At 38.5% G+C, this 13,346-nt stretch overlaps 1 pseudogene; it reads right to left on the bottom strand.

Annotated features, from left to right (window-relative positions):
- Positions 1-12,039: 12,039 nt before the first annotated feature.
- Positions 12,040-12,528, bottom strand: LOC121454541 (annotated as a pseudogene).
- Between the last annotated feature and the right edge of the window lie 818 nt (positions 12,529-13,346).

Here is a 13,346-nt window from a genome sequence, read left to right as displayed (position 1 = left end):
GTCAGTGAGACATTAGCAACTGCTGAAGAAACATGATGTGAAGCAACAAATCATGAACTTCGTGGTAAAATGAAGTTGTAAGAGCTACATAATGAGAACCCTGAGCTAATAGGGCAAACAGTTTCTAATTAATGTTAAGCCGCAGAACGATTATTTGGGAACTAGAAGGCAGGAGAGAAACCTCCAGTTATGCCCACCAATTGGTTTGATCAGTGCAGGCAATGTCTGTCTCAGTAAACCTTTGAGGTTTGCAGATGGAGTGGGACTTGTAGATTACAGGGTCTGATGTGGGTATGGTGGAGCAGCCTGTCTGGAGGAGCCTTGCCTGATGACTGGCTAGTGGTGTTGTCATGGGTGGGGGATGGGGATGCAGTGGGCCCATTTCTTAGTGCCTAGGGACTGGGCTGTCCAGCTGGGAGGCCACCTACTCATCCCTTAGTCAGAGTGGTGCAGGCAATATCTGTCTCTTTACTCATTCTTGTATGTCAGATCTCCAATACACAATGTGTTGGCTGAATGTCTGGTATTAGAGCCACCTTCCTCTGTTTTGTGATTTTGAGTATTTGCTTCATATCACATTATATCATTGTAGAGACCCTGATAAAAAGGGCAAATATCTCTCTTTAGGAACTCATATTTCTACTTGACAGAAAATAAACAGAAAATTATTTCTTCCAGATGATTTGAGCTTCAGTAAAAATATGAACATGATAAAGCAGATAACTAGTGAGAGATGATTTTATTGTATAAGGAACTTACAAAAAGTGAAAGGTGGTAAGGATATTTAACCTGTTTTTTAGTGTTTCATTAAATGATGTATATTAGTCAAAAAAGAATAGCATGATATACCCCAACCTTCATAGTCTATTGCAGAATAATTAAAAATATTCTTAGAAAAACTCAGGACATAGCATGCTAAAATAGGAAGAAAAGATTATGGAAACTTGAGCTGGAAATAGAGAATACAAGAAATGTATCAATATTTCTAGAATAACATACAAGCTTGACATTTTAAAATAATATTTTTAATATGAGAATAATTAATAAATTGTTAATGTGAGGCTGGTAATTCTACTGCTCTTTGCTGTTGTATGTATAAGAAGGTAATAAGAAATTTGCCACGATTGCCTTTTTGTCTGTCTATGTGTACTGCCATCCAAGCATTCATCTAAAAGCCATCTGATATGTCATTAAGCACTCAAATTGTGTAGGGCCAGTAAAAAAAAAAAAAAAAAACAAAAAAAAACAAAAACAAAAACAAAAGCAAAATTTCTTATATAAAGAGTACTTGCTCTTTATGTTTGCTGTCTCCAGAAAAAAAACTGGCTCCCCAGCAGTGTATAAACCATTCTTTAAACCTAACTTTTCCTGTATGGTCAACTGTATACCTTTGCCCACACCCTAAATCCCTGGTGTGCAACTATTGACTCAACCAAACCTTTAGTTTTCATGGTCAAATCTACATAAAGTTAGTCTCTCACAACTATCCTTATTGACAGTATTCATTGATAAGAAAGGAGCCTCAAGTAGAAGGCACTGAGACGAGAGACAGTATGTCTACTCTTCCTGAGAAACGGGTCTGGTTGGCCTTGAATTCTCTAGCAGCAGGCTCAGGAAGGTGTAATCTACTGGCCTTTAGCTCAAACATAATAAACTGTTAATATTCTGTGTTTACTCTTCATCTTGGTTTTATTTAACATAAGATCATAGCCCAGAAAACTAACTGCTTATGTGTTTTCCCCTAGAGACACAGGACAAAGGCTTGAGTCACTAAACCAACCCCAGAGAAAGAAATTCCTCCTCTCTTGTGTGCTGGCAGGCACCCAGCTAGAGTTGGAATCAAAGTCTCCAAAGAAATTCACTTTAAACTCAGCTAGCTAGATGCTAATGCCAATCAATTACTTTCATCTTCCGCCAAAGCTTGCGGGTTACTATGGCTACCAACACTGTGTTCCCAGCCAGTGGGGATGGAAGTAGAAGTGCTCAGAAAGTTTAAAAGCATTGCTGCAGTTTTATACAATAATTAATCACTAAATTCTATCTTAATGGGTTATAGTTAAGAAATGTAGCTAGTGCACAAAAACTTCTTTTTAGAATTTTGAAATAATTTAAATTTAAAATCCTATCCTTATTCAACCCTCTGAGTGTCTGTTGGGGAGCTACACAGCCATGTCCCTTCTGAGACATAAGGCACCTCCTTGCTGGATTCATCTGGTTTTTGTGATTCTATGAGATGCATGCTTATTAACTGTGTGTGTGGGTATATATCCTAAAAACCAATTGGGATGGGTAGAACAACGTGGAACAATGAAGAGGAATGGTGAGAGAAAAGTAAAGAACAGCGAATTAGGGAACTAACAGGAAGAATCAGTGAGATATGATAGAGACTTATGTGAGCTGTAGTAGGAGGCTGCTTATTCGTTCCCAGCTTTCCAGATCTAAAATAACCACACAGAAACTATATTATTTAAATGACTGCTTGACCAATAACTTAAGCGTATTGCTAGCTAGCTCTTATATCTTTGATTAACCCATTTCTATTTATCTGTATATTGCCATGGGGCAGTGGCTTACCAGTAAGATTCCAGTGTGCCTGTCTCTGGCAAAGGCTACATGACTTCTCTTTGACTCCTCCTTCTTTTGCCCAGCATTCAGTTTAGTTTTCCCCAGTCTAGCTCTATTCTGCCCTATCACAGGCCAAGGTACCATCTTTATTCATTAACAAATAAAAGCAACACATATAAAGTAGGACTTCTCACACCAGTGAAAATAAAATATATTTTTTAAATTTATCCTCAGATATCTTAGACAGTTTTCACCTGCTATAGTAATCCTTCTGAATCCTGAGAGGTTTATTGGCTTTAATACAGAATTTTAAACCAAACCTTTGTTTCACCTTAAGAGCTTTGAGTTTATTTTAAGTGATCATGTATTAGGAGGCTGCTGGTTTGTTCTCAGCTGCCCAGATTCCTGAAATTAATCAAACAAAAACTGTATGAATTACAACACTGTTTGTCCTATTAACTTATACATCTTTCAAACTCACTCTTATCTTTTAAATTAACCCATTTCTATTATTTTTTATTTTACCTAGAGGTTCTTGGGCTACCACCAAGATTTTAGCTGGCAGCTTACATCTTTCCCCTCTGGTGGCTAAATGGCATCTCCCTGACTCCTCCTTCTTTCTTTCAGGACCGAGTTTAGTTTTCCCTTACTATCTTTACTCTTGGGCCATTTGCAGGCCCAAGACAGCTTCCTTATTCATTAACCAATAAAAGCAACATATATACAGAAGAACTTCACACATCACGATCATAAAAATACAAAAATTATAAATATTCATGGATGCCATAAATTTTGATATAAGAAATCAGTTTATATGATGGATTGAGTAAAACAAGGAGACACACATTTAGGCCAGGCATGGCCTTTCCTGTCTCTGATGGGAGGCTTAACTGCACCACAGAGCATAGTGATATCTGGGCCTGGGCTACTGCCAGGACCCCTATCTCGGTTCATTGCCCTAATGTATTCATGGTCTGTGTTGATGTCTGTGGCTCCTGACACCACAGAAAGCTGAAAGGGTAGGGCTGTACAGAGTTGGACACATCCCTCACTGGTCGCACCACTAGGAAGACCTGGTCCTGCCCCTCACCAGCTGAAACACTCAGGAGAGGGGGTCCTACACCTCACCTGAGCAGGACAATAGAACTGTTGATAGGGGAATGGGAGAGTTGGCTATGAGGGTGTGAGAATGGGAGAGCAGACTGCACCCTTCTCATCTGCCATGTGGTGACGTAGGTGAGGAAAAGATGCCCTTCTCCCCTCATCCCTTGCCACCAGCAGCAATTGGGAGACCTGAACCAATACTCCACCAGATGCAGCTCATGGGAGAATGGGTCCTGTGTCTCATCTGGGCAGCAGAGTAGAGCTGGCCCTGTAGACAGGAGAGTGTATAAACTAGCCCTGAGTGTGTAATGGAGGAAAGCTAATACTATTTCTTAGTCTGCCGTGTGGTGATGGGGACAAGGGAAAGATGCCCTCTTCCAACCCTTCCAAAACTGGCACCAGTAGAAGAGTTGGCCCTGAGGTAATAAGAATGGGACAGCTGACCCTGTCCCTAGCCAGCTGCAGTAGTCAGTGTAACAGGCCCTGTTCCTTGCTTTGGCAACACAGTAGAGCAGACCCTGTTGTTGAGTGATGCCATGTAGCTGCCAGAGGGAAAGATGCAAGCCACCAAGTAAAACCTTGCCGATAGGTGTGATATAACATAAAATAATGGAAGTGGGTTAACCAAACATTTAAGAGCGAGCTAGAAATACACTTAAGAAATATACTTAATTGTCCATGCAGTGATTTTAAATAATATAGTTTCTGTGTGATTATTTTATGGTCTGGACAGCTGGGAGTGAAGAAGCGGCCTCCTACTACACGTTGTCCTTTCTATAATTGGGAAAATTACTATAAAGAGTTAATATACCTCATTGTGGTTTTGATTAGTTCTTCCTCTATGTGTCTAACATTATTATCTCACAGCACATGGCACTTTGTGTTTAAGTTTGTCGCAAGACAAACTCTGCAATGGAGTGTTTCTATATCACCACTAGAGGGGGACCTAAAGCTGTTTTGTCTTATACACAGGTCATGTATTTTTCAGAATGAACTGGGATACTTAAAGAGGTAGAGGATCACGAACTAGAGAAAAAATTATTGCTAATCTGGAAATAGTATAGCAAGATGGGAATCCTGTAAGGTATGACTAACATTGAAGATCTAAAGACATCACATATATGAGCTATGAAACATGGAGAAATCAATGTAATATTGATCTAGAAACTTCATCTCCATTGCTGACGGTGGTATCCATGCTACAAGAGGAGAAGGTAATCACTAGACTTTTTCACCTGTGTATGCTGTGAGCTGTAATAAAGACTACTTGGCAAGGTATGCCTAGTGGTTCAACAGGGGTACAGACATCATGTAAATATCTGCTCTGCGATTGGATTTTAGGCCTTTTTCACAGTACAGCTATTATTACCAAGAACCTGTGAAATATTCATTGGCCCTAATAGATGACAACTACTATTACTCTGCTAATGGGAAATAGAATTAAGTTCATTCTTAACAAATAACCATTATACCACAGTTTAGTGAATCTCTCAACCCTCATTATAGATAACACTTTTTGAAACAGTGGATTTCAGTAAATACAGAGAACCATAACTGTTAAAAATAGAGAGAGTAAGTGACTGCTGGTTGTTAATTTATAAATTAGACACCTATATCACACACACACACACACACACACACACACACACACAGACACACACACCTGCCAAGACTCATAGATCATTGAGCAAGACTGAGCAGAAATAGAGTAAGAGCCAGGGATAGTAGACTATCACAGTGAAACAATGTTGTCCTGACTCACACATAGAAACTCAGAGGAGAGGTAATTATTTTGGGACATTAATTTGAGATGTGTTACATTTGTTTACACTGTGGAATATTTGTTTTTATATGGCAAAGATGTGTTGCATTCTTTTATGTTTCATTTGTTTAACTCCATGAAGATATTATTCTTTCCCTGCCTAAAATACCTGATGGTCTAATAAAGAGTTGAATGGCCAATAGTAAGGACTGACAGGCAGAGAGAATAAGTAGATGGAGAAATATGGGAAGAGAAGGAGGAGCAAGAGAGTACAAGAATGAGGATGCTAGGGGTTGGTCACCAAGCCACCCAGCTCCCCAGGCAGCCACAGAGTGAAAGTAAGTTATTTGTAAGTAAGAAGAGGGAAAAGCCCAGAGACAAAAGGTAAGTGGCAGATTTAAGTTAAGAAAGACTGTCTAAAATTAAGCCAAGGTAAGGCTAGGCATTTATAAGTATAATTCTGTGTCATGATTTGGAAACTGTGGTGGGCCCCCTAAAACGATAAAGAGGAAAGAGCAAACAACAACAACACCAACAACAACATATTGGTGTGCAACATGGGGTTAGAGTGAAAAAAAAACCCAACTACAAGTAATAACATAATTAGACCTGCACAAGTTCAAGCCAGTCAAAATCTCAACACGGTGTGGGCAATTGGCAGGAAACCACATACCTAGCTGAGAAGCTATTGGTAATTGGTAACTTCTGGAAGAGAGATAGCTTTTTCTAAAGGTGTTGCCAAGGGTAAGTGTAACACACTACAGTTTGTTGCGGGAGGTCCTCCCACTCCTCACACCACAGTTGACTGTCACACACCCAATCATATAGATACAGCAATAATAGGAGTGTAAGGGTTATAAAAACCAAACAACGTGAATGAAGACACAAAGTTGGATTGTTTGAAATAAAAAGCAGATATGGGAGAATATGAGCAAAAAGGATGAGCATCATCCAATTTAAAATATTTTTTTGAGAATAGGTTAGTCTGTTCTCTGGGTTGCAGTAGTCACCAAACTATGGTCAGACAGTGTGTGATGTTGCATGGTGATAGACATAGTAAATATGATGGTACCAGCAGCAACTCTAATAGGTCCCAGATCATAGCACAGCTGAATTTATAATGGAAATACCATTCAGGTCATAAAACTCAGCACATAGAAAGTAGCACCTCCAAAAATGCAAACAAAGACCTAAACCACCAAAAAGCCCAGTTCTGAGTAAGTCTGTATATGTATTAACTTTGTTTTTTGGCTTCTGTAGTTATGTTTCTTCCTGCTTTTGTTAACTGAAGTATGTCAACCCAGAATATTGCTTTTGTGATTTAAAAGCGCTCCTTGAGAAAGTTTTGGGGCTACCCTGGGATCCCAAACACCCAGTATAGTCACTAATTGGCTAATAAAGACTTTCTATAAGCTCAAACACGTGTCTAAGCAGTCATCTCTAGTTGGTAGCCTAAAACAATAGTCTTTTATGTTACAGCCTGGCACACACTTCCAATTTTTTCCTCTAAAGACAATTATTCTGTATTGTGCTTCCTACAGTTAGGGAATGGATCGTGTGGGTAGCATGTTGGAAACCAGTGCTGATGTTCTACCCTATTGTGAACCCAATGCTCAGAACACCTGTGAGACCAGCTCAGCACTGGGGAAGGACCAAGGCCATGCTTCTTGTGTACCGGTTATCTCTAACTTCGATGTCTAGCTCAAGATTTGAACAGTAAGCCACAATAATTCAGTGGGAAAAACAATAAGTTTAGAAATATGTCTCTATTTCATAGGCTCTGTCCTCAGCTAGTACTCAGGACAGAGAGGCCATTAGCATCTCACCCAGTTAAGACTTATCAACTTTCAACATAGGTTTTAACATACACTTCTGTGCTTTCTAGTCAAGCTTATGTCCAGTAATTGTTTCTTTCTTGTTTATTTGGGGGATTTATGTCAATACGAATTAGAAAACAAATTCTGCTTACTTTGCTAAAGGTGACAGGGTAATAAGACTTTGTGTCACTAAAGGTCAAAAGACTATTGATATCAAACTTTTCTGACCTCCATGTCAAAATAAAGACCATCTAATTATTAACTAGATTTTAAAGATCATTAAAATCAGACTTTTCTGACCTCCATTTCAAAAAAGACCATCTAATTATTAGCTAGATTCTAAAGATCATTAAAATCAAACTTTTCTGACCTGAATGTCAAAACTTGTTTTTAAAAATTATTTTTAATTTAATTTTTGCATTACTTATTAACTAAAGTCATGTTTGCTTTGAATGCCAATGACTAAGGATGATATTGGGTCATAGTACACAGCTGAGGTTGGTGGATGGAATAGAACTGAATGTCTTTGTTAAGGAAACAGTGCAGTATGAAAGCTCAAACCCTGGTTTTACTATCAGTGGTTTCTGTCTGGCCAAAGCACTGAATCTCCAAGGCTCAGTTTTAAATCCCTAGAGGGAATCATATTGGCTTAGAAAGAGAAAAGAAAAAAGAATCAGAAGAAATATGGGTGTGAGCATTTCAAGAACATTCATATAATCCATGTAATGTGATTTATGATATATAAATTACATATATAAATGATATATATGATTATATAAAGTGGTCTTACAAGACAATTTCCCATGCTATGATAGCTTAGGAATATTGGCTTAGTCAGTTTAGAACAAATATAAAGATGTTTCTGCATATCAACCATTTTGCTTGTAGTTTGATGTTATAATTAGAATAATATATATCCTTCCACAAATACAAATATCTTTAGGATAACTGTGTCCTCAATTTCATTCTGTACAACCTCATTATTTTATAGCATGATTTCAAACATCCCTAAGCTTCCACATTTTAACCAAGTCACAGAAGTTGATTTGTATTCAAACTTCCTCAATGTATAATCATTTGAGAATTGTGCCAAGTATTTTTTTTTTGAGAGGGAAGAAAAAGAATATAGACAGTTATAAAAAGAGTAAAGTCTTTAAAGAGACAGAATACAGACAGTCCATAGATTAAAAGGAGTAAAGAAAGAATAAGCCATGTAAAGATGAAATATACACAAAACGTCTGGATTATGTATACTATTTTGTTTTCTTTGGATTTTTTTTTTGACCTCAGAGAGACATTTGATTCTGGGAACTGTTAAGCTAAGCCAACATATATACTTTAAAGTTATCTTGACTTCAGAATTTGAGTTTAAATATATGTTGCTTTGGACAAGAGGTTCTTCTTTTGTTTCCACAGAGGATGAGAACCTGTGGATTCATTCTAGGCTAATGAGGTTTAATGGACCAAGACCCCTGAAAGGTTGTCTTGAACACCCCTCAAAAAATTACTTCACCCAATAAAAAGCAAGAAGCAGTTTGGAGAAGAACCACACCAAAATTCCCTAAATGATTGTTTATAAATGTTTGTTTACATTTAAGGGGGGAATATGCCATAGAGAGGTATGGAACTTGGTTTATTGATAGAAATTTAAGAAAAATTTTGTTATACTGGGTATATGTATTTCTACTCTTGATTAAGGTATTGTGATTGTGCAGCTCATTTAAAAATGTAATGTATAATTAAGAAATATAGGTTAATAGGTAGTCATCTATACTAGTGAAACTTGTGTTAGTTAGGTTTTCGAGATGTACAGAGATGTATTTCAGATGGATAGGCATTCTTCAAACCTTTCAAAGACTACAGAATATGGCATTTAAAATCTTTAAGAATTAGGACTTTTCATGACAATGAGACACATCTGCTCCTATAAGCACAGAACCAGTTACTTCAAGAGGAAGATGGGCATCGAAGAGGCTCCTTATGGAATTGGTTAGATATTGGCAGACAAGAACTGCTCTTGCCTGGACCACTTGATAAACTGGACATGCAGAACCCACAGTGAAATGACTGCTGAACTTGCCTAGAGGTGAAATGATCCTTTGGGGTTCCTGCTTCATGAACTTGTGTGTAGGATATTCTGCAGAGCAAAGAAGAAAATGACTGACAAACTGCCAATAAATTTCCTTCCTCGTGGAAAAGTCTGCTGGATACTGTGGGGCTGTAGACTGAAGATGGATGCCCCAATGATACAGAAGAACTCTGGGTGACTGTCCAGTCAATGAGATGTCTCTGTCAATTCTACTTTTCGACGTTGCTTACAAGCCGGGCGGTGGTGGCGCACGCCTTTAATCCCAGCACTCGGGAGGCAGAGGCAGGCTGATTTCTGTGAGTTCGAGGCCATCCTGGTCTACAAGAGCTATTTCCAGGACAGGAACCAATAGCTACAGAGAAACCCTGTCTCGAAAATCCAAAAAAAAAAAAAAAAAAAAAAAAAAGAAGTTGCTTACAGCGCACTTCCTGTTAATTTAGGTAATATTGGCTCCTTCTGGAGTCTTGATTGACTTGAAGAATTTATAGTTATAATTTTCCTTAGTCATGATAAAAGATGAAGTACATATAAATGTTATAACTGTAATTCTTGCTTGATATCTGTTATGTTGTATGTAACTTTACTATGTTAAAGTAGAAGAGTTCCCTTTTTATTTCAACAGAAAAAGGGAGGTGATGTGGGATTTCCTTTGTATTCTCTGATTACCATTAATTACCATTAATGAATAAAGAAACTGCTTTGGGCCTATAGCAGAGCTATATGGGAACAGAATTGGGCAGGGAAAACTAAGCTAAATGCTGTGAGAAAGGAGGCAGAATCAGAGAGAAGTCATGGAGCCACCTGCAGAGACAGATGCCCTGAAACTTTGCTGGTAGGCCACAACCTCATGGTGCTGTACATATTAAAGAGATGGGTTAAATTAATATATTAGGGCTAGCCACTAAGAAGCTAGATTTAATGGGGCAAGCAGTGCTTTCATTAATACAGTTTCTCTGTGATTAATTTAGGGCTAAGCAGACAGAAACAAGTGAAAGGCCTCCTTCTTTCTCAACAGAGAATAAAAACTTGTTATTATAGTTCTAGTGCCCCGAAGATCTGTGGTGACCTACACAGTGACTCCACAAGGGTTGGTAGATTTGCAGTTTATGCATAAGCAAGAGCATGTTTTCCAGTGCCCATGAACTGTCCTTGATAAGGAGCACCCTCCTTGTCTGGCCATGAAAGTGGGCATTTGGTTGTTCTATCATTATTCAAAATTAAAAAATCTAGACTGTAGGACACTTATTTTCTTCCTTTAGATACATCACAGAGATACCAAAGATACCATCCTAGAAAGCAAAGTTCATTTACACTTTACTCATATACCATAAAAATGGAGATTTCTTCATGATTTACATTCATGACTTTTTGCCGTGTTATTCACCTCCAGGCTGAACTATGTATCCACGTATCCATAACCACAAGAGAACAACAAAGGGCCTGCCTGAAGAATACTTGGGAAAGAGATAAGTGAATAATTCATGTTAATATAGTTGGATCAATGCAATGTGAGATCACTGCACATTCCAGGGCCAGATGGTTGTGGAGAATTTCATATCTTACTCTTTCATATGTGACATTTTGAGCACAAAACAGCGCAATATTCTCATATAAGACTTTTTATGCTGCCTCAAAGGGTCATAGAATACTTTTGAGAGAAAATTCAGCTCATTTTATAAAAGAGCATGAACCACTGGAACAGGATCTTTCTAAGTTCAGAATCTTCCGTTTCCAGATCATTCTGGGATAATAGAGATATTGTAGATATACTATTATGTCCAGCAGTTCTCACAGCGTCCCCCACCCCCTGATTCAGGGTATGAGCAATAGATATTGAGCGCATACGTGCAGTATGTGTGCTATCTGCATACTGAGTTCCCTTTCTTGATTTTGTAATATTTATAAGATTCATAATCCCTATTCCACATCCTCCCTGGTATTTTAAGTACAGGTGGGAGCATACACATCTTTTTTTTTTTTTCAAATTCAACCATTTTTGAAAGTTTTTATTTATATTTTGGTGATATAAGTGAACATTCTTGTATGGAATTCTTTTGTAAGAATATTTAAAAACATAAAAATTTGCCAATTATCAGATCTACACAAATCCTTAACAAAGGTTTTCTGTGTAATCCTCATTAATGCAAACCTTTGTGAGTATTACATTCTTACTGTAGATCTTCAATCTCTTCCACAACAGTTAGGCTACAAAAATTTTATATGGCACAAACACTTCTACTAAAAGGAAAGCCGGGCAGTACAAAAGATCTGAGTGCTCTGCGGAGCAGCCGCGCTACTGAGGCTCAGCACATCTCACGTGCTTTGTAGTTCTCTGTCAGCCACCTTCAGAAGGGACAGCAGAGGAGGCATCTCCTTTATTAACTCCCTTATTTAAGATTCTGTTGTTACAAAACTGGACCAATTAGTACAAGCTCGTATCTGCATAATTAACCAGAAGCCTCTTACAAAGCATTTCATTAGTGATATCAACTAATACAGAAGAATAGAAATTTCTAAGAAAGGGTTTTGTTAAGCTTGCCAGCTCCTTACGTATCATGGGCTGTGTTGCTACTTCAACTTCTAATTAGAAGATTAATGGCGTACATAAAAAGACTGATCAATGTAAGCATGCAAAACTAAAATATTTTCTAGGTGCTGTGATAGCTCATTTGATGAGTAAGAAAAGAACAACAAAGCAAGGTTTATATGTGCTCCAACTTCTCCTTGAGAAACTCTTCCACACTGTCCGTGTTCCACTTGAGGATGCTTAGTTCTTCAGCAATGTTCCCGTTGTCGTCCAAAAGCTTTAGGACAGGGTCTGAACCATGAACGTACTTGATCTGTAGACCTCTGAACAGTTTGGGCTTATCACTTCTGACAAAAGCTTGGACTTGAGGGAACCTCCCCAATTTTCATCCACAGACTTCAAGGATAGCTCCGGCATTCAGCTTTTTGGTTTCAAATTGTGCTTCTTCCTGACAGCACCCTCTGCATGTGGGGTCCAGCTGAAGCAGGTTAAACTGTCCAAGAAGATCACAAGAGCTGCAGAGCACGTTGCTGGAGAAACCCAACTCTCTGCATGCCTCTGACGACAACTCAGCCCCAAGAGCGGACACCGCTTGAAACGCAGTCGCCAGCAGCAAGCGCAGCCCAAGAGCGGGTCGCAGCCACCCACCCTGCCTGGCCGCCATCCCTGCAGACCCCGAGCATACACATCTTGATGAGAAGTATTTTTGAGTGACATATTCCTTGAAACCATATATTAACTGGAAAATGTCTCTTTTATCTGTTTGCCTAACTAGGCTTCCCTTCTCTCATCCATTTATTTAACCACCCATCCAATAACTCAGTATTTACTATTATTCTCTTGTATTCGTATCAGTACATTGCATCTCAGACTAATACTTGTTATGTACAAGGAATAGTCACTTTCCTTGATGTTTCTCTCTATTATGCCAGGAAAACAGATGTGTGTAGGGGAAGGCCTGTCCCACACGGAGCCATTTCTATTCCTGACCAGTTTTGCAGAGCCTTAAGGTGATATTTCTGGTTAACCCAAAGGATAGCAGTATGACCCGATTGACAAATGGATTTTCTTCTCTACCATCCCCTTACCTGTTCTGCTTCATTCCTCCCTAAAGAGATCATATTGCCCGATACCTGATGTGTTGTCTTCTGCAATCCCCTCCAGGCCACTATACATCTCTTTCCACACTAAGGACCCTGTATCCTTTCTACTTTCTCTTATCTTCCAAATCGTCAAGGTTCTGGAAACACACAGATTCTATTGCAGATTCTGCAGACACTGCACACATATATCTGCAAGTCCCTATTATTTCTTGTGCCCATGTGTATCCAAACTTGAGTTACTTTTTGTTTAACTGTAACCAAGAAAATATTATCTTATGATAATTCACAGCAATTTATCTTCTGAATTTTCTCAATAATAAGGTTTTCTTGTTGATATGCTTTTGCTTAAACTTTCATCATAATTCAGACTAGAAACAGA

Source organism: Microtus oregoni, unplaced genomic scaffold, assembly GCF_018167655.1.
Source record: "Microtus oregoni isolate MIOR12 unplaced genomic scaffold, Mior012 000012F_ref0000307, whole genome shotgun sequence".
Lineage (NCBI taxonomy): Eukaryota > Metazoa > Chordata > Mammalia > Rodentia > Cricetidae > Microtus > Microtus oregoni.
The sequence above is the reverse complement of the archived record's forward strand: the minus strand, read 5'-3'. Positions and strand labels throughout refer to the sequence as shown.